This window comes from Triticum urartu, chromosome 5, assembly GCF_003073215.2.
Source record: "Triticum urartu cultivar G1812 chromosome 5, Tu2.1, whole genome shotgun sequence".
In the NCBI taxonomy this organism is placed as follows: Eukaryota; Viridiplantae; Streptophyta; class Magnoliopsida; order Poales; family Poaceae; genus Triticum; species Triticum urartu.
Genome location: NC_053026.1, coordinates 132599723 through 132622490, shown reverse-complemented (window position 1 = coordinate 132622490; position 22768 = coordinate 132599723). Strand labels below are relative to the sequence as shown.

At 42.8% G+C, this 22768-nt stretch overlaps 1 long non-coding RNA gene across 1 annotated transcript; it reads right to left on the bottom strand.

Moving 5' to 3' along the window:
• Positions 1-20621: 20621 nt before the first annotated feature.
• LOC125508199 lies at positions 20622-22282 on the bottom strand. Its single transcript, XR_007283254.1, has 2 exons — positions 21296-22282; positions 20622-21220 (listed from the first exon to the last, which is right to left on the bottom strand). It is a non-coding gene; the product is annotated as an uncharacterized LOC125508199 (long non-coding RNA).
• Between the last annotated feature and the right edge of the window lie 486 nt (positions 22283-22768).

Below are 22768 nucleotides of genomic sequence, written 5' to 3'. Positions count from 1 at the left end.
TCTTTTTTGTGAGGACGGTTGATATGGTTACACTCCAATATCTGTATGCATTGCAGGGTCTATCGCACCCATCAGGATTTCCAGCCCCATGGATGTTCGGTCCATACGATTTGTCACAACCTTTTGACTGTCCTGCTTGTGGGAGTAGGCGGGGCCCCTGCATGCCACCCGTACTTGGACGATCAATCTTGTGTTTAGTACTTCAACATAGTGATTTCCTGGTAAGTATTCACTCGTGTCACATCAAGTAAATCTTATTGATTTATTGTCTAAATCTTATTGATTTAATGCCATGTTTTCTTTCTTTTCCTGCAACTTTACGATGCGGGTTTTGCCATGTGACATTCATCACAGAATAAACTGTTTGGTTTGCTCTACGATGGCTATTTTTGCAGGTTTCACTTCTTATGTCGTGTCAGTAATGAAGGCACTGTCCATCACTTATATTACTGGAAAAAAATTGGATCAGTCTGTTGTCTGAGTACAAGCTAAATCCCTATGATGAACTGCAGTTTGGTTTAACAAAAATGCCACAATTAGTCCTTCTCGCGTTTAAAAGAAATGAAGAAAAAAACTGTATCACAGTCACGAAGCCTAGTCAAGTTAGAAAGCTGATCATAGCAGACCAGACACGATCGCTGTTGTCTCGCACATCGGTACCACACCTTCAGCAACGGATCGAGCACCGGCAGTTGCTCTACCACTGACAGCGGCAGCAGCTTAGTTTGATCCAGCTGAGGACTGGGCACCAACCGCGTCAGTGGATCAGGCTGATCTACCGGAGGATCGGGCATCGACACCGGCACCAGCTCTACAAGGAGCACCATCTCCGGCAACAGCAGCGGCTTCGGCACCTACACCAACACTTGCACTTGCATCTGCTCCAGCCCGTGCAGCGGCAACCAAACGAGCAGTTGCACCAGCAACAAACTGGGATGCAGTTCGCACTTCATATACCAAAGTCCTTACAAAATCCGACATGTCCACCTTCTTGGTAAGCATTGGCCACCCAAGTGTTTCATTCTTTTTTATTTCCATGTTGTTTCACATGATTCACTGTGTTGATCTAACTGTTTGGGTATGTCTTCTTGTTTGCAAACAGAGAACTCCTAGAGCAACGAGGGAGTCGTTCAACAATCCGGGCGACAGCGGCCAAGTTTCTCTTTCCATGTGCAGCCTTGGTGTGAATGAACCTGCTCAATATACCATAAGTACAAAGGATGGTCGCATGATGATTGATGCTAAAGGATGGTCAAGGTTCAAATCTAAATCATATCTTACGATAGGGGATAATGTCAAAATCGAACTTTCTCGGCAAGGAGAGCTGGTCCAAATCAACTTTGAAATTCTTCAGTACTGCCGAACTAATCTATCCGCCGAGAGATTTCGATGTAATACTCGGCATGGTGAAACAAGTGTCCTGTGTGTATAAGTAGTATGACAGTATCAATGATGAAATTGCAACTCTGATTGCTGTTAGGAACTGTCATTTGATTTCATTCCAACAGCTGTTGTGCTTTATTCAATTTTGTGTATTTGCCTTGCGACAGCATCTAAAACCTGCACCGTACCGACTGCTTGCAATATGAAAAGCGCTGAGCTAGAACACATGGGCCCCCAAACATGCAGGCCCACTGGCCTGTGGCCCAAAGTCCAGAACCGTCAGCCTGTCTGAGTATTTCTCAGCTAAACCCCCATAATGCCCGTGTGTTGCACGTAATATCAAGATGCATTTGTATGAGTATTTTATCTTGTGAGAGAAAAGGATAAACGAGGGAAGGCCTTATTTGCAAATGCGGAGAGGTGTGTGGGTATCTTTTTGCAAAATTGCCATAGTTTCCTTCCCATCCGTCAGATATAAATCGGACGGCCTATATTGCAGGATGACAGGCACACCATCATCACCAACTCGTCTATCCTGTGTTAAAAAAAACTCTATTTTTTTATAATTATATATGTTATATATATATATATATTCCCCTTGATTTTTCTTATGTATAAAGTTGTGATATAAAAGATCTTTATATTTCTTTATAGAGGGAATATCTCTCTGTCAAAAATATATTTATGTGTAATAACTAGTTACTCCTGTCTTTCTACTTCCTTGCGCTGATATGTGGGGCATCCGGCAACGGGGTCCACATGCCATATGCACCAAATTAGAGTGCACAACTGCAGGGTAGACACACCCCGGTCATGGCGCCGCATTAATGCCCAATGAGCCATCAAATCACAAAAAAAACCCACCTTTCCAGCTTTAGCAGTAAGCTAGATGGACGAAGCGGCAATATTTCACTCGGCCTGAATCCCTTATCCCTTGTCTGGTTGTTCAGAGAAAACCCCCGCTCGGCGATTGCATAGGGTTTTCTCATGGAGAACCTGGTACAAATTCTTCATCCATCCCTGATAAATCCAAGTCCCTTGGTCGCGGGTACTCCTAGGATGGCAGCCGCCACCTTTGATGCATTTTTCTTCCTACTGGTTTCATTTGCAGTTCCCAAAGTGTGATGACCCTACAGGTTTCTGCGCCCTCGGCGAGATTCCACACTTGTTCCTTCTCATCCTAACACAGGATTTTAAAATGCGCATAGTATGTTCCTAGAATCGTCTTTTCTATCCGGGAGGGTGGGGTTTTTTGAACATGATGTCGACTAATTTGGAAATTTGGATTGCTATATTTGGATAAAAGGTACTAGTACCATGGTCAACACTGACGTGAAGGAGGAAAGTATTTCTAGATTTTGATATAGGAAATACATTGTGTTCTCATATTATTTTTCCTGCAATGCATTCCTTGCTCTGGCAGAACACATGTACTCGAGATGCTCGGCCTTGCCATAATTGAATACACCAGTTTAATGGTAACAGTGAAGACAAGCCATGGATATAAGTTTCGAGTCGGGTTCATGAACCAAGAAGACCGCGGCTTTATTTAAGGCCGAACTTGGATAAACTTTCTCAAGTGTTACAGACTAAAAGTTGGCGCACGAATGTTGATGGAAATAGCAGAACTGGGTGCAGTGGCTTGAGGAGTAGCCTTGGGTGCATTGGCAGAGTCATGTGTGGCAGAGTCATCATTGGTGGAATAAGAGGCAGCTTTGCGAAACTGTCCATCCAATGGACGAATGCCTTCATCTATAACAGCTGGTGCCTTGCCCTTTTCATCAACTGAGGAATAGGTCTGCTTGAGGACTTCAATCGGGGGCAAGTAGCTGAGATGATTCTGAAAATCAGCTTTGTAGTTGAGTGAAGACCTTGTCCTGAGGAATCTCATAATCCAAGGTGCATAAGGCTTCAACTCAAACGGAGACAGTGCAACATTTGCTAGAGTCCTCATGAAGAAATCGTGATAATTGACAGGAATGCCATGAACGATGTTGAATACCAGATTCTTCATGATGCCAACAATTTCCTCATCAGATGAGTCGTGGCCTTTGATAGGACTCATTGTCCTCGTAAGAATACGATAGACAGTTCTGGGCACATAAAGCAATTCCTTCACGAGGAATTTGGTTCTTGGTGCCTGACCTGGCTTCAAAGGTTTCATCAGCACCTGCATGTAGTGATTTGTAAGCTCAGGTTCACTGTAGATGCAACGAGCTTCTTCAAGGGGAGGACTGAGTGGTAAGGCATGAAGCAATTCAGAGGCTGGTGCAGTTTAGTGAGTGTTTTCAGACATCCAGTCCAGCACCCATGAATTCACATCTTCAGAATCTCCTGTGATGTGCAGCGTTGCATAGAATTGAAGAATCAGTTCTTCATTCCAATCGCAGATGTCAGAGCAAAAGTTTAACAGTCCAGCATCGTGAAGAACACTGAGGACTGGTGCGAAGCATGGCAGAGATTCCATATCCACGTGAGGAATATGCTCATGGTAGAAAATTTTCTCTTTGTTGAACAGCACTGAGGAATAGAAATTTGCTTGACTAGCAATCCAGAAACGCCTCTTCCTAATGTGAGCAGAGTTATAAGGGTTGTAGTCTTCGAAGAATACATGCTTGTCGAAGAAATCATCAGCCTTGAACTTTTGCTTGCGTGAGAATGGATCCTTTGGCTTTGGCAGAGGAGTGTCAGTGAGTTGCATCACGACCTCAGGAATCGCAATCTCAGGTTCTTCAGGCTAAGGAATTTCTGGTTCCTCTTCAGTGGCAGTCTGCGTCTTTAGATGTTCAGCAGCAGTAGTTTCTTCAGCACTAGTGGCTGGAATTTCCTCATGTACAGATGAAGTGGGGTGAGTTTCTTCAGAGCCCATTTGAACAGTTGGTGCGGGGGACTGAGGTATTTGCTGCAACGGTGTGAACATTGGAGAGTTTGGATGCTGACTTTCCCACAATTCATCACTTATTACAGGTGTGGAGCAGCCAACGTCCACATCTTCATCTTCCATTTCTTCAACGCCAGCCTCTTCAGCTGTGAACTGAGGCATGGGCGAGGAGATGATAGGTGTTGAAGGGATCATATCCACTTCAATTTCTTCATCAATCTGCTCTGACGAAGCAGCAGAATGATTTTCTTCATCAGATCCGCTAGGGATCTCATATTCTTCATCAAAAAGAACAAGGTCCTTTAATGGCATGGTTGAGATTGGAACAGCATCAATGGGATTAGCAAATGAACTGGCCAAAGGCTTCATCTTCTTCGGAGCTGAAGAATCTGAAGTAGCTGATGCTTTCCTTTTCTTCACTGTTGCACGCTCTGCAGCCTTGGTCTTCTTCACATCTGATGCAGATGGAAGGATCGGAGTTGGTGTTGGCGCAGGAGAAGCAGAGGAATTTGGTTGATTTTCTTCACGCACAACTGATGCAGTTGCCCTGATTTCTTCAGTTTCTTCGGGCGCACCACTAGTGGATGCCCTGGCAATTTCTTCAGCGACTGGAATGCAGTCATCAGCCCTGGAACTCATATTTTCTTCAGCAGCCTGATTTTCATCAGTGGTGTTGGCATGTTCTTTAGTCGGCTGAGCGGATGCTTCAGCCTGAGGAACTTCCTGTTGCGTTGGGGCAGCAACATTGGAAGTGAAGTTATCCGCAAGTTTCACAAAACGAACCTTGGCTCCAAGCCAATCAACATGGTATGCGTCAAATTTATCACTGGGTTTCTTGATCTCGGATTGAGTAGTGACAAGTTCTTCAGTTGTCATAGAGACAACGTTTTTCTTCAGATAGTGCTCCTTTTTGTACTGCGCTTTCTTGATCTTCTTGGCCTTCTCATATTTCCATTTTTCTTCTTGGATAAAATGGGTCAGCATGTGACTTTGGCCGGGAGTCAACTTGAAATCAGGCATGGGAGTGTTGGGGTCCTTGTGCCAAACATCAATGTATTTGAGGATCAACTTGGGATCCAAAAGCAGTGGCACATCTGTTCCCTTGGCTCTAGCAGGCCTGACTTGCCTATCTCTGATGATTTCTGCAAGTTCATCATCATCAGCTTCGTCTTCTTCAGACGACACTTGGAAAGCAACTTGCTTCTTCTGAGGACTTGGGCGAGGACCTCGTCCAGCAGTGGCCTTTGTCTTCAGTAGAGAGAGGGTCCTGTTGAGGAATTAGGTGCAGCTGAGGAACTAGCTGAAGCTCCTGAGGCAATTGAGATGCCTGCAATCCTTTGGCACGAGGCAAGATGCACATGTGCTGAGGACTTTGTCGAAACAGCCGAGGACTTTGAAGGAGCTGAGGATTTTGAGGGAGCAGGAGCAACATGAGGAATTGGCCGTGAGGGCTTTGAGGATTCTGGCCGTGAGGGCATTACTGAGGAACTTGGCCTTGAGGGCACTGTTGGTGAAGCACTTGGCTTGCGTGCAGGCTTCTTTGACATAGCCTTCTTCGGCTTGATAGCAGAGGCCTCAGCAGAGGCAACAGCAGCAGCAGAGTCTTCATTGAATTTCCTCACTGCTTCTCTGGCTTGCTTAGCCAACTTGGCTTGGCGCTTGGCCCATTCGTCACGATAGTCCTCACCACGCTTGAGGCTGGTGGGATCAGCTATTTGGCTAGGTGCCAATGGAGGTCTTGGGCATGGAGGATTGAGTGAGAATTTCTTCATGTACTTGGGAGTGACATATCTGTACTCCCTTCACTCTCTAGCCCCTCTCCTCTCTATCTTCTGAATGCGCACCTTGCGCTCATTCTTAGTTTCCTCAGTAGGTGTGCAGTACCAGCATATATTTCATCAGGGATTTCAAACGTTGTATTGACCTCAGGCCTCTTTCCTCCTTTCTGTGGCCTTTTACCATCAGCCATTTTCTTCAGTTGAGGAATTTGAACAAACGAATTCTCTGAAGAAGTATGCAACTTTTCTTCGAGGAATGCTGCAAATGAGTTAAGTTGATGAGAACCTAGTGATTCAGCAGCTGACATGGGTACCTTGAATAGAGTATAGTTGCGAGGAATTTGGAGAGGTCATATGCGTTCTCAGAAGGTTTTTCAAAAAGAACAAGTTTGAGGAATTTGACCAGATGAGTCTTGAAGAATTTCACTAAGCGTTCTTTGTCTTAGGTTCCAGAGTTGTATAGATTGAAGATCCACACAACTGAGGAATCTTGAAGAAAATGATGCTTAGAGAAACGAATCAAGAACAGATGACTTGTGAGGTGTTTAGTGTGTGAAGATATGAAGAAAAACACCTTTGAAGATTTTGTAGATAATCATTCGAATCAACGAGGGCACTAAAAGTAACTTTTAATTACCCTGGATGAAGAACACGACGAACAGTAAAGTGGAGAGGTGAAGTTCGTCTGTGTAGATCTTCCACGCCCTAACTCGGCGGAGAAAGACGGCTACAGCGGCGGCGGAGTGAAGATTTCCGCGGTCGGCGCGAGTATGTCGGCGACGAGGTCGAGGCAGTGAAGCTCTTCCTCACCGGCGACGATGAAGTAGCGGCGGCGCTAGGGTTTGAGAAGCTTGAGCTGGAGAGAGGTCGAGCGGAGTAAAAGAAGTGAGGAAGGGAAGGAGGGGTATTTATAGCCATGGTGAAAAACTGTTCGCCCGAAGAAATTGGACGAACGTGGCCCTGACCCTTCTCATTCGCTTGACGTGTGTCACCCACGTACTGAGAGGTGGAGATCATGTGCGATCGTGGGTGAATGGATAAGTGTATCGTGGGATGCGGAACGGTTTGAGCGGCAAAGCTGAAAATTTAGATAAGATAGGTTTTAAAGTTCCGTTCGCAATTTCTTCAGCTGACAAGGACACAGTGAAGATTTTGAACGAGTTTCAAATAAAACGCATATGAAGAATTTGTGAATAGTTTGGGTTGAGTATAGCATAGAGGGGAAGGGTCCGATCACATTCACTTAGCAGAAAAACCAACTTGAAGAATTAGCAATAAGTGAATACTGTAGAGGACATAAACTCATATATATATAGCCAATGAAGAAAAACGACGGAAAATGTGAAGACAGTGCAAAGTTGAAGAATATGAAGAATTGAGGAATTTCAATTTTTGGTGGTGGCGTGACCCACCGTATAAGAATGATGATTTCAGACACCTCGTACAATTATCGTGGGGTTCTGAGAATCAAATTCTTTGTTAATTTCTTCACACCAAGAGTGTTATTCTTCATTGATTGAAGAAAAAGGTTTCTTCATGTGTTGCACATCTAAGTCATCAATTTTGCATAAGTGTTAGGATGAGTGTCTTTTTCAAAGAACATTCGAAGATTCTAGGATATTTAGCTCACACCGCAACTTGCTAAATCTCTTCTCATCCAAGGGCTTTGTGAAGATATCGGCTAGCTGTTCTTCAGTCTTCACATACTCAATAGAAATATCGCCCTTCAACACATCATCACGAAGAAAATGATGACGAATCTGAATGTGCTTAGTCTTCAAGTGTTGAACTGGGTTGTGAGCAATCTTGATGGCACTCTCATTATCACAGAAGAGAGGCACATTCTTCATGTTGACGCCGTAGTCCTTGAGAGTTTGCTTCATCCATAGCAATTGAGCACAGCAAGAACCAGCGGCAATGTACTCAGCTTCAGCAGTAGATAGTGATACGCAGTTCTATTTCTTCGAGGTCCAACAGACCAAAGATCGTCTGAGGAAATGACATGTACCAGATGTTGACTTGCGGTCCACACGATCACCAGCATAGTCAGAGTCAGAATATCCAATGAGATCAAAAGCCGAGCCCTTGGGGTACCATAATCCAAGTGTTGGTGTGTGAGCTATATATCGAAGAATATGCTTCACAGCCTTATGGTGTGATTCCTTCGGTGTAGCTTGAAATCGGGCACACATGCAAACACTAAGCATTATGTCTGGCCTAGATGCACATAGGTATAATAAAGAGCCAATCATGGAGCGGTATACCTTATGATCGAAGTCAATACCGTTTTCATCAGTGCACAGATGGCCATTTGTGGGCATAGGAATTTTGACGCCTTTGCAATCTTGCATGCCGAATTTCCTCAGTACATCCTTGAGGTATTTCTCCTGGGATATGAATATACCATTGCGTTGTTGACGAATTTGAAGACCTAAGAAGAATTTCAACTCTCCCATCATAGACATTTGATATTCTTCACTCATCATATAGGCAAATTCATCACTATAACGTTGGTCAGTACAACCAAAGATAATATCATCAACATATATTTGGCACACAAACAATTCACCATCATAAGATTTAGTGAAAAGAGTAGGGTCGAGTGAACCGGGTTTGAAGCCTTTCTTCATGAAGAATTCCTTCAAGGTATCATACCACGCCCGTGGGGCCTGCTTGAGGCCATAGAGGGCCTTTTTGAGTCTGAAGACTCTATTAGGATTCTTTGGATCTTCCAAACCTGGGGGTTGAGCAACATATACTTCTTCCTCAAGCTTACCATTGAGGAATTCACTTTTCACATCCATTTGATATAAAGTGATATCATGATGGTTAGCATAAGCAAGTAATATGTGAATAGCCTCAAGTCTAGCAACAGGTGCAAAAGTTTCATCAAAATTAATTCCTTCAACATGTGTGTAGCATTGTGCTACAAGACGTGCCTTATTCCTCACCAGAAGGACATTTTCAGCTTGCTTGTTGCGGTAGATCCACTTTGTGCCAATGATATTGTGCTTGCAAGGATCTGGACGTTCGACCAGTTCTCAGACATTGTTGAGCTCGAACTGATGTAATTCTTCTTGCATGGCCTGAATCCACTCAGGCTCCAGAAATGCTTCATCTACCTTAGTGGGCTCTGTAATAGAGACAAAAGCATAGTGCCCACAAAAGTTAGATAAATGTGAAGCTTTTGAGCATGTGAGAGGACCTGGCACTTTGATGTCATTGATGATCTTTTCAACTTGCACTTCTTTTGCAATGCGAGGATGAGCTGGTTGCCGTTGAAGAATTTGATCAGCATTCTCTTCAGCACCATTTTCTTCGGTATTTTCTTCAGGGGCATTAGCTCGACGTTCTTCATGTTCTGGAATGAATTCTTCAGCAGATTCTTCAGTAGGAATGACATCCTCAGTAGTCTTGAACTTGATAGTTTCCTCAGGTGCTGGTTCATCTATCACAGTAGGTAGGTGCTCTCTTTGCGAGCCATTAGTTTCATCGAACCGCACATCTACAGTTTCAACAACCTTGTGAAGAACGTTGTTGAAAACGCTGTAGGTGTGTGAGTCCTTTCCGTAATCAAGCATAAAACCTTCATGTGCTTTCGGTGCAAATTTTGAGTTGTGATGAGGATCTCTAATCCAACATTTAGCACCGAAGACTTTGAAATAACTTACATTGGGTTTCTTATCAGTGAGTAGTTCATAGGCAGTCTTCTTGAAGAATTTGTGAAGATATACTCTATTGATGATGTGGCACGCAGTATCAATTGCCTCAGTCTAGAAACGACGAGGCGTTTTGTATTCATCAAGCATAGTGCGAGCCATCTCAGCAAGAGTCTTGTTCTTGCGCTCCACGAAGTCGTTCTCTTGAGGAGTATAAGGAGCAGATGACTCATGAGTAATACCAAGTTCATCAAGATAGTCATCGAGACCAGAATTCTTGAACTCAGTGCCATTGTCACTTCTGATGTGCTTGATCTTCACACCAAAGTTGGTTGAAGCCCTCGAGGAAAATCGTTTGAAGGCTTCCTGCACTTCATGTTTGTAAGTAACAAGGTGTACCCATGTGTAACGAGAGTAATCATCAACAATAACAAAGGCATATTGAGATGCTTCATTTGAAACAGCAGAATAATGATTAGGACCGAAGAGATCCATGTGAAGAAATTCAAATGGGCGAGTAGTGGTCATGATAGTCTTTGCTGGATGCTTGGCCTTTGTCATCTTCCCATCTTCACAGGCTCCGCATAGGTGATCCTTGAGGAATTTGGCATTCTCAATGCCAATGACATGCTTCTTCTTCGCAAGCGTGTGCAAATTCCTCATGCCTGCATGACCAAGTCATCGATGCCAGAGCCAGCCTTCTGAAGCTTTTGCAAGTAGACACACGGCTGGTTGTGGTCCTGTAGAGAAATCAACAATATACAGGTCTCCTCTCCTAAAGCCTTCGAAGACTTTGGAATTGTCAGCTTCCATAACCACAACACAATGGTACTTGCCAAAGACAACAACCATATCAAGATCAAAAAGCATTGAGACAGACATAAGGTTGTATCCTAAGAACTCAACAAGCATGACTTTGTCCATGTGTCGATCCTTTGTGATAGCAACCTTACCTAGACCCAATACCTGACTTTTGCCTTTGTCGGCAAAGATGATATGCTTCAGATGTGACGGATATAATGGAGCATCCATCAATAGATTCCTGTCACCAATCATGTGATTTGTACATTCACTATCGAGGACCCACTCAGTGGCTTTGGGTTGATCATCCTGCAGATGAATTAGTGCAGCTTACAAACTCATATACTTCATCAGTGAAGAATATGACATCAATTCATCAGATCAATTTCATCAAGAAAAAGAACACATAAAGCAATATGAGGACGTGAGAAATGAAAGTTCATTTCTTCATGATTAGCCTGCGTCCTATCAGGCATCCTCAGGTCTCCAGCAAATTCTCTAGACGATTACGTACGTCTGGAGACCTGACCTTGCAGAAGATATTAGTTCTTTTTCTTCACCACCCACATCTGAAGGGGTGGCAAAGAGTTCATCATTCTGCAAGCTCCATACGAGAAGGATGGCATAGAAGCCAGTCCATTTCATTTCACATAAGAGGGGTTAGAGTAAGCATAAGAGTATGCAAAGAAATTCTTCGAGGACTTATGGACATAATGATTTGAAGAATAATGCACATATCCATAATTCTTAGATCTTCCCTGCGAAACAGACGGGTTAGCACGATAATGTTCATATGAGGACTTTGATCCTTTTGAGGAATATGATCCATGTGAGGAGTTTGGTCCGTATGAGGACTTGGATCCATATGAAGAATTTGGTTCATGTGAAGAATTTGATCTGGGGTTCCTATTCTTCACAGGTGGCGTCATGATGACATTCACCTGAAGATTTTCAAGGCATCTTTTGGGAACCCAGATTTTCTTCATAGGGGAACCGTTCCTACAGTTAGTGCTAACATATATAGCAAATACTTCACCATTCTGATTTTTGAACAGTTTATAGTTGGAGTCAAATGACTCATCATCAGAACGAGGAGATTCACATGCAAATCCAGATAAGTTAGATGGATCAACTGGAGGTCCCTTTGCAGCAACCCATGTAGTTTTGGGGTACTGCTCAGGCTTCAATATGTACCATCAGCATTGAGTTTCCTCTCAAAGGCAATACCCTCTTTCCTAGGGTTCCTGTTGAGGATCTGCTTTTTAAGCACATCACAAAGAGTCTGATGCCCTTTGAGGCTTTTGTACATGCCAGTCATGTACAATTCCTTCAGCCCTGCATCGTCAGTGATACTAGCAATGTCCTCAGATGAGGAGTTAGTGATAGCAGAGGCATGTGAAGAATTTGAAACATTAGCAGCATTTGAACATTCAGGTGAAGAATTAGCAGATTCACGTTCAATGCACTTCAAGCATGGAGGAACAAATTCTTCCTGAGAAGCGCTGATTTGTTGAGCAAGTAATGAATCGCGCTCCTTCTGAAGATCTTCATAACTCACTCTTAGCTTCTCAAGGTCTTGATTTCTTTGAAGAAATTCATAAGAAAGCTTCTCATAATCCGATAAGAGAGTGTTATGATGACTTTGAAGATTGTCAAGCTTGGACTGAAGTCTCTGAAGATTTTCAGTCAAAGTTTCAGTGCGATCCATTTCTTCACCCAACATATCATCACTTTTGTCTAGCATGTTTTGAACCTTTTCAAGAGCCCTTTGTTGTTTTACAGCAATCTTAGCAAGTTTAGAATAGCTGGGCTTAAGGTTTTCATCAGATTCATTCTCACTTGATTCAGAGGAGGTATATTTGAGTACCTTGGCACCCTTTGCCATGAAGCAATAGGTGGGAGCGTAGTCATCATCACCTTCATCAGCCTTGTTGGTGAGGTCATTTTCTTCAGTGTTGAAGATAGACTTGCTGACGAATGCAGTAGCGAGAGCTAGGCTCTCCACTCCGGATTCGGACTCCTCAGATGTCTCCTCTTCCTCATTTTCTTCAGATTCAGCCTCAGAGTCCATTTCCTTGCCAATGAATGCCCTGGCCTTCTTGGAGCTTCTCTTCTTGTGATATGAAGGCTTTGAGGATTTTGATGATGAAGATTTTGTGGATTTCTTCTTTCTCTTCGCATCATTAGAACTGTAATTCTTATATTTCTTCTTCTTTGATTCCTTTTCCCACTGAGGACAATCTTGACTGTAATGTCCAGGTTTCTTGCATTTGTGATAGAGCCTCCTCTTGTAGTCACTGGATGAGGAATCATTGCTCCTTGAGGGTCTTCCAAGGCGACCACGTCTTGAGAGCTTTTGGAACTTCTTCACGAGCAGAGCCAGATCATGGCTTAGTTCTTCAGGATCACCAATGCTGCTACCAGAGTCTTCATTTTCGGACTCAGATACCGCCTTGGCCTTCAGTGCACGTGATCTGCCATAGCTCGAACCATAGAGAACTCTTTTTTCAGCAAGTTGGAACTCATGAGTATTTAGCCTCTCGAGAATATCAGCAGGATCAAGTGACTTGTAATCAACACATTCTTGTATCATCAATGCCAGAGTGTCAAATGAGGAATCAAGCGATCTCAGCAATTTTTTCACCACCTCATGGTCGGTGATGTCAGTGGCACCAAGTGCTTGAAACTCATTTGAGATGTCAGTGAGGCGATCGAAGGTTTGTTGAACATTTTCATTGTCGGGTCTTTTGAAGCGATTGAAGAGATTGCGAAGAATATCAACTCGAGAGTCACGCTGTGTTGAGACTCCTTCATTCACTTTGGACAACCTGTCCCAGATAAGCTTCGCTGTCTCCAAAGCACTTACTCTGCCATACTGTCCTTTGCTCAGATGGCCACATATGATATTCTTCGCTTGAGAGTCGAGTTGCTTGAATCTCTTCACATCAGCAGCATTCAGAGAAGGTGTGACTGAGGGAACACCATTTTCCGCAACATACCAGAGATCGTTATCAATTGCCTCAAGATGCATTCGCATCTTATTCTTCCAGTAGGGGTAGTCCGTCCCATCGAAGGTAGGACACCCAGCAGAGACCTTGATCATACCTTCGGTCGACATAACTAAACTCCAGGCGGTTAAACCAAAATCACACAGAACAAGGGAGTACCTTGCTCTGATACCAATTGAAAGTGCGTTATATCGACTAGAGAGGGGTGAATAGGCGATTTTTATGAAATTCTTCACTAAGGAATTTTCCGGTGAGGAAATTCCTTAGCGAAGAACTACTAGCAGGGGAATAAGTACTCAAAAGTAAACATAACAGAATACAAGCATAGTCATCATGATGAAATGAAGACGGGCACAGAGTACAGGAAGCGTAAGCACAGGGTAACACGGGATGAAGACAAACAGACTGAAGAAATTAAACTGAGGAAATTGAGAAAGTCTTCAGTCAAAGTCTTCAAACACAGATATGAACAATCACACAACACAGTTATGTGGAAATGAATGAGTTGAGGGAATAGAACCAGTAACCTTGGTGAAGACAATGATTTGGTAGACCAGTTCCAACTACTGTCTTAGTTGTACGTCTGGTTGGAGCGGCTGAGCATTTAAACTCGAGGACACACAGTTCCGGACACCCAGTCCTGAACACGCAGCTCAGGACACCCAGTCCTCACCGTATTCTCCTTGAACTAAGGTCACACAGACCTCATCCAATCACTCGTGGTAAGTCTTCAGGTGACTTCCGAACCTTCACAAACTTGGTCACTCGGCGATCCACAATTCCTCTTGGATGCTCTAGACCATGACGCCTAACCGTCTGGAAGAAGCACAGTCTTCAAAGGTAACAAGCGTCGGATCCACGCAGGATCAATCTCTTCAGTGATGCTCAATCACTTGGAGTTTGTAGGTGTTTGGGTTTTGGGTTTTTCCTCACTTGATGATTTTCGCTCAAAGTCCTTGGAGGATGAGTTGCTCTCAAATGACAAGTGTCAGTTTCTCTCGGAGCAGCCAACCAGCTAGTGGTTGTAGGGGGCGGCTATTTATAGCCTAGGGAGCAGCCCGACATGATAAGACATAAATGCCCTTCAATGATATGATCGTTAGGTGGATAGATATTTTGGGACAGCTGGCGCATAGCACAGCAACAGTCGGAATTTTGAGTAGCAAAATCCTCAGGGCTATCATGTTCCTCACCGTGTAGGCAATCCGCACTGGCGAATTCCTAACTCCTCAGTCAGAACAAATTCCTTAGAGACCAGAAGAACTTCGTCTCTGTCACTGACGAAATTTGACTGAACTGTATGAGATTTCCAATGGCTTTACTCGAAGGGATTGGTAGGTGTAGGATTTTGAGTTGAGCATCACATGGAAATTTTTCCTTAGTATTTCCTCGACCCCCTTTAACAGTACGGTGTTTCCTATGACTCAAGAAAGAGAAAATAAAACTACGAAAACAAAAGTCTTCACGCTTCATGTTCCTCGAATGAATACCAAGTCTTCAAGGTCACACCAATTTCTTCACTTTTAAAGTTTTCAGAAAGTCTTCAGAGATTTAAAGTCTTCAGTCGAAGAACTTCATTTTTAGGGGTCGACTTTCTGTAAATATCAAACTCCTCATAGACTTATAGACCTGTGTACACTCAGAAACGCATTAGTTCCTTAACCTATAAGTCTTCAATACACCAAAATCACTAAGGGGCACTAGATGCACTTACACGGTGCCAGTTGCCACTGACCAAGTGGCCAGATTCAATAGCTGGATTGTTGAGCCCCCTTCGTGTCCAGTGAGATCAAGAGCATTGAACAAAGATGTTTTTATACCCGGCTAATATAATAGGGAAAAGCACTATCCTAATATATGTTTGTATTACCATGTAAATTGAGTAGTTTGTGTTAAATAGACAGTGAAACCTTAGCTGGAGTCCTCATGCATTATGACGGGTGTCACTTGGCTAAGCGAAGTCAGTCGTATGTGAAGACGCAATGGAAGATTCTTTTCTTATTTATTTCTCTCTCCTAGTTATTTCATTCCTCTGTGAGGTCTCACGTCATTTGACATGCAGTTGTCTCAACTAAACTTCCCTCCTTTATTTTTTTGTCACGTCCCTCCTTACCCTTGGATTATTGATTCCCAAGTCAGCTCCTTCATACCTAAAAACTCAAAAAAGTATATCAACTGAAAGGATTATCTATAAGAAACCAAGCTAGGACTATATAAAAAACAAAACAACCTTCGCCTAAACACAAATATTGATCGCCTAGCTTGCCTTGGGCAAGCTTCACTGGACCACAATGCAAGCCGAGGCCAAGCGAGACACCTGAGACGTTTTTCTTTCGTGGGTAACAAATGGCGTTTTTCCTTCACGGGGAACAAAAGGTATTTTAAAAATGTTCAGGTTTCAGAAAAAAATAAAAATTGTCCTTTTCGAAAAAAAATTGTTCGAGCTAAAAAAATTGCACAAATATCCGCGTTCTAAAATATATTTACTTTTTAGAAAAAAAAATTATTTGCTCTTAGTATCTGGCGCGGCTGTTCACTAATTTAATATGTCGCGCTGTAGTTTGAACACAACTTGTTTAGTCTAGTGGCTAGTATTTTGATGCGTCCAGCGTGAGCTCCTGTGTTCGATCCCTCGTGGCGCCTTATTTTTTCTCTTCGACTTATTTCACTGGCCCGAGCTGTTGGCACAGCATCCGCTAACGGGCCGGCCCATCGCGGCTCGGCTCTGTGCGTCATGCGATTTTTCTGCCAGAAACAAATTGGGACGAACCAAAAACGACTGGTCCGACGGACGAAAAAGAATCTTGGTCCCATGATAAACCAAAATAATTGGAGAAACTCCTTTTAATATATTATAATTATAATTATAATTATAATTATAATTATAATTATAATTATAATTATAATTATAATTATAATTATAATTATAATTATAATATTAATATTAATATTAATATTAATATTAATTATATTATTATTATTATTATTATTATTAGGTAGAGAAAACAAACACGTACCGATTCCTATTACGCCTCCCCTCTAGCCTCCGCGCATTGGGCCGCTCCATAAATCAGGTTCTCTCAACACGTTCGTTTGGGTTGCTGGACTAGTCCTTTTCTTTTCCTTTTTATATATTTTCCTTACTATTTACATCGGTTTCTTTAATTTTTGTTAACTATTTTTATTTTATTTTACTTTTATACTGTTTTATTTATAGTTTTCATTGTTATTTCTTCTCTTTCTTTTTTTTTGTGTTTCCATACACATTTTTATTTTTCACTTTTCGGTTTTCTATGTCTGTTTTGAACAGTTATTATTGGGTTTTTCATTGTTTTGCACCAGTTTTCTTTGATTTTTTTACACATTTAACATATTTCAAATACATGATTATCATATTTTCAAGCATATATTTTCATGCCTATTTTGTTCAGTACACATTGTACATTTTTTGTATACTTGTGAAAAAAATTTATGTACATAACTAACATTTTCAAATTTATGATTAATATATTTTCAAATACATGTTAATTTGATTTATGATACTAATTTTTTTTAAATCTTTATGAACTTTTTTCTATATTGTATAAACATTTTTTAAATGTCACAAACACCTTTTGGGAACGTGTGAACATTTTGAAATGTAACGTACATTCTTTTAAAATGGTAGCAAACATTCCATTTGAATTGCATGGCCACTTTTTAAAATAAATAACATTGTAAAAAATGCCGCGTACATTTTTTACACTACATGATCTTTTTTTAAATGTGCAATGATTTTTTTAAAAAAATTACAAAATTACTTTTGCATAATATATGTATTTATTATATTTTAATATATAAAAAGGCCAAAAAGCATGTGTGGACGCAGCGTGACAACAACACTTGTTTACTGGTTCAGCGGAGTAACAACTTCATGTAGGCAACACAGTCTTCTCTCTCGCGCAACAGGTACCTCTATCTACCATGTGAAACAAAATATATTCGACTAAGAAAAAGACAAGAGATTTTTCCGAATGGTGCAGCCCACTCATTAGTGATGGCCCTTCTCTAATAAACTGATTAGTTTGTAACAATGTAAAAGTGAATGAGATACACAAAAAATGCCTACTTATGTCCAGAATTGTAATGAAAATCTTTTGAAATGCAGATGATATGATGTGTTAGCATCATATAAACTGGTAATGAAACATGACTGGTCTTTTATGGCGACTAAGGGCGCTTATGATAGTTATTCTGATGAAATTATAACAGTGCTAGATCTCCCACTTTTAATAATGGCATGAAGGTATCTCCAATCAGGCTAAGCAAATATGGCACACCATTTGTTTGCGGACAGAGGGGGTCGGCACCCATTTGCCCGCCCCTAAATCCATGCAAATTCATATGCACGTAGATCACACATACCACATTCCATAAAATCAACATACGATAGGACATAGAATAGTTCATATATAGCATAGGGGAAGTTCATATATGGTATAGTCCATAGTTAGCACATAGTACTACAACTAGTAATTCATATTGCAACTACTAGATCATGCTAAATCATAGAAAAGAGCGAAATGCAACACCGCTTGGCCTTGCTCTTTCCCTTTCATCTTCAAGGCGGCGGTAGTACATCGTGAAGACGACGTAGGGGTCATAATTGGCGGCAGCATGCTTGCTCCACAACGAGGCGTTGGATATTGGCGGTAGTGGTGGCTTGTTCGGCCACGAGCCGTTCCAATGCCTCAATGCCCTCCCTCAATGCCTTGGCAGTCTTCTGGAGCCGATGGCAGGCGTTCACCTCCTTGCTGGTCAAGGGTCGACATAGGACAAACCCGGAACAATCGCTCCTCTTTTGACTCTGAGAACATGGCAAATCAGCACAGAGTATCTGTATCCGACCCAGTTCACATTCTTGGCGCGACGAGATGCACAAGCCTTTGGCTAGGGGCTTTTGCGGCAGGCTCAAAGGGCTCAAAATTGGCTCCTATCACTGTGTCAACGGGTTGATCGGGAGCTATATAAGCCCCACAGAGCCAAAAGGGGAGGGGGTGCAATTGAGCTCGACGAGTCGTGGCGGGCGGGCACGAAGATAGACTCGCCACACCAGGCCATCGAGGAGAGCACGGAGCTTGATGAGCTGCCCTATATTTCCATCCGCGACCGGCGGAGGGTCATGGGGATGTCCAGCTCTTCATCGGAGGGTGCGGAGCTCGTCTCTCTTGTGAGCGTATCATAGTCAATGGGGTCCGCCTCCAATCTTGATTTAGATTGAAACCAAACATGGTGGCGTGGGACTGGTCCGGAGCCGAGAGGACAGGGACATAGAGATCAAAGTGTGGCGGTGAGAAGAGAGTGATCTATGATTTAGGATCCGAGGTGCGATGAGGGTGGAGTTTTGTGGGGCTGAGATGGTTCAGGACAGGCTAAATCTGCCTCGCATATGCGGTGAGGTCAAGGGGTTTCAGAGACCCAAGAAAAATGAAGTTAATTTAAGGGTCTGACTAAAGAAGTATTCTTTTATTGATCATTGTGCGGCTTGTCCACGTGAGCAAATGGAAATGTGTTTGGATTCCATTGGAAATGGCCTACGATCCTCTTAGGGCATGTACATTAGCTCAGACGGCAGCTGTCTGTAATTTGTGTCCACGTCATATGAAGATAGAGCTATAGACACGTCCTACAATGGGGTGTCTTTTCCGCTGTCTGCTAGCAAAGTGGCCGTTGGATGGGCACTAAAATAACTATTTATTAACACTAATTACATGTAGTCTCTGCTCGGATTTGCTGCTTGTTCGGCACAGCATAAATCTTAGTCTTCTTTCCTCCGTACTATACTCTTCCTCCGGTGTTGAATCTTCTGATTGTTATAGTTTTTCTTTGCCAATTCTTAGCAGCATGCAGTAAAAATCATCTAATCTACTCATTTCCTCTCCTACAACTAAAACTCAGCCTCCATCAATCAAGCTACGGGGCAACAAAATTCTGAATCAATGCATGTAGCTACCATTGATGGGAGCAAGTATAGACGGAGTCTGCATGATGAAGATTTGAAGACGTTTTCCACGGGAAGAACAGAAGCAGCAGCGGCAGCTGAGTTTGATGGGAAGAATCGAAAAATATGGCTGTGATTCACGAGGACAGTGAGATATACGGCGCCGCCGCTAGCCAAGATTCACGAGCACAGAAGACAGGCCCGCCATGGCTTCAGAAAAGAAGGCAGTTGGAGATTTACCGACGCCCATCCATACAACGGCAAAAGAGGCGTCGATAGCCAGCGAGTTTCAAGCGAAGCGCCCGTCTACAGATTTACCGACGGCCTCCCCTTTTTACCTCGTTCTCTCTCCTTCACATCATCTAAAATCCTAACTGTCAGCCCTTATAGACAGCTGACCGTACACCGTTGTACATGCCCTTAGGTGCGTGAGGTGTTAGCCCATATGTAACTGTAGCGGTGTGTTTTTCTTTTTGAAAAAAAAAAGATTGAAAGCCCCCTCCCTGTTCAATAATATACACAACCATCTTTATTATACTCCCTCCATTTCATAACGAAGTGCTTTATGCTTCAATTTTGATCATAAATTTAACTATCAAGAACAATTGCGGCAGAAGCAAAAATTATATCAGTGAATTCGTAATCAAAAGAAGTTTTCAATTATATAATTTTTTTCTCCCGCCGCAGTTGGTCTCGTTGGTTAAATTTATGGTCAAAGCTGGATCTCAGAAAACGCGGGCGCACTATATTTGGAATGGAGTATGATTCAACAACAATTTAAAGCCATGTTTCTAACGACCTTTATCGTTAACCTAGAAATTTGATAACGTGTTCTGAACTCGTATATCACATAGACTGCAACAACAATGCCTGGACAAGAAAACGACGTCATGCCATCATCATTCGCCATAACTAAAGTCTGGCATGATTTTCACCGACAATTGTGCCACCCCAACTACGTAGTTGATTGGATCCGTGCAAAGCCACACTCTAAAGACTCATTCGGTTTGAAGGAAATCAAAACGTAGGAATTATAAGTAGTATAGGAATTTGATAGGATGACACTTGTCATCCTAAAGAATTGACTTGTCTAGTTTCTACACGTAAAATAAGCTATGAGTGAATGTGTAGTTTCCTTTAAAAACACAGAAAAATAGTAGTATTTCTATAAAATTTCTGTACGCATTTCCTACAAACTAAATACGTATATAGAAAATTTTCCAACAAAATCCTTGTCCCTATGTTTTTCGTACAAAAATCCTCCAAACCGAAGACGCACGCAGCCGCCGGAACGCCAGTCGAGGATGACCTGCAGCCGCCCCTCACCGACCCTTCTATGTGCCGCCGGCCGGCCAAGGGCCACACCGCGATGGATCTGAACTGGCATCAGATCCACGATCGCCACCAGCAACCATCGCCTGAGAGCACGCCGGAGACCGATCCCCGCTGACCCTCCGGCCATGGAGGGGACCGCTGCCGCCGCCGCCTGAACAGGGAACTCCGCCCTGGCCATCGTGCTCGTTGGTCCAATGACCACCACCAAACTCCCTAGGGAGGATACACCATCGGTGGCCTATGAGACCACTGGGGATCAGATCCACGCCGCCCCATCATGGGCACCGTGGCCTTGTCTAGCAGCAGCCTCCGGGAGCGGCGAGGAGAGAGAGAGAGAAATTGGGAGGAGGGTGGCGGCGGCAGGCAAGGGTCGCGGGAGGAGGGTTGTGCTGTAGCTGTGTTAATTCAGTCCTGTGTTAAACATCTTAAAAAACCGTAATTACCAAAGTAGTACTGCTGAAATAGTGCACCTCCAGTGGCCTTAAGATCCGAGTTGAGGAATTAGTAGATTCAGAATATCATGACGGGTAGTCGAAGCAAAGATTTGATCTGAAGAGCTAATTGTGCATTCTACTTGCAGGGGCCAAGCAAGAATACCCCTTGGGAAGGCGAGGAGCCAAAGAAGTGACGAAGAATCACAAAATTCTTGAGCTCTGGAGTCTGGAGATTGCTCTACAGAGCACTATGCCTTTTTCTCTCTCATTGTGATTATTCCCATTTTCATTCCAGGTGACAACTATCAAGGCAGATATGCAAAGGACAAGCTTATCTCTATCCTAGAATCTGCATCCTTCGCTGCGCGTGCCGGCGCCGCAGTGTGTGTACATGCGTCATGCATCTGAAAAATGAAGAAGTAGAAGGAAATATTTTTCTTACTTGCAGCAGATTCCCGCAACATCATACAGGAACCAACTGTGACGCGGCATCTCTTCCTCTCAACTTTTGCTGGGTGAGAATGTTGAAGGAAAAGCAAAGATTGCACCTTCATCGGATCGTGGCCTCACCGCGCCGCATATATTTGATAAGCTAGGCCAGGTCCAGGTCGACGATTATGATGTGGCCGTCAAAAGTAGAAGAAGCAAAGCAAGTTGGACATGATTCTCCTCCAACAGATAAGTGATGAGAGGAGCCGTGTGGATGCTATTCTGAAGCGTGGTGAGAGGAGCTGTGTGGATGCCATTCTGAAGCTGAGGCGACTCGGCACCGGTTCCTCAGAAACCAGCTTGGTGAGCTGGTCGGAATCAGTTCTTGGAAAAGCACTGGCCGTACCATATCGGTATCCTGCATCGTAGCCGACAGGGTACTTCTCGTCGCTGACGCATTTTCTCCTGTATAATCCCTATAACACTAAACTCTCTAGTTTTTAAAATCCCATATTAAATTGAGGTCTCTAATTAGAATTAGGTCACCCGATTTTGACCGAGTCAACAATTTCTCAATGCTTTCTTATTCAATTCTTTTATACCATACCAATACGCTATATGCTATGTTTTTTTATTTATAAGGCCTTACAATTAATTAAGATACTCAATTTAGAATTGTGTCATTTGATTTTGACCGATTCAACAATTTTTCTGGATCTCTTATTCAATTCTTTTCATTCACTATGTTCCCTAATTTTGAAATTCTTAATTCAGTTGAGATATTCAATTTTGAATTTGGTTTACGATTTTGACCAGACCAACAATTTTTCAAATCAATCAGCTTCAACCGGCCTATAAAAACATATCAATCCCATGCACCCCCCCACTACCTAGAAAATAAGCGCCACCGTGTGATATTGTAGCACCAATATACTATATGCAACCACCGACGCAGAAATATCTGCACACACACACACACATATATATTATGTTGGTTAGCAGATGCCACATAATCACACCACGAAAGGCCCACCAAATCAAAGCATTATAAATGAAAATAAAACACACTCTATCATATCT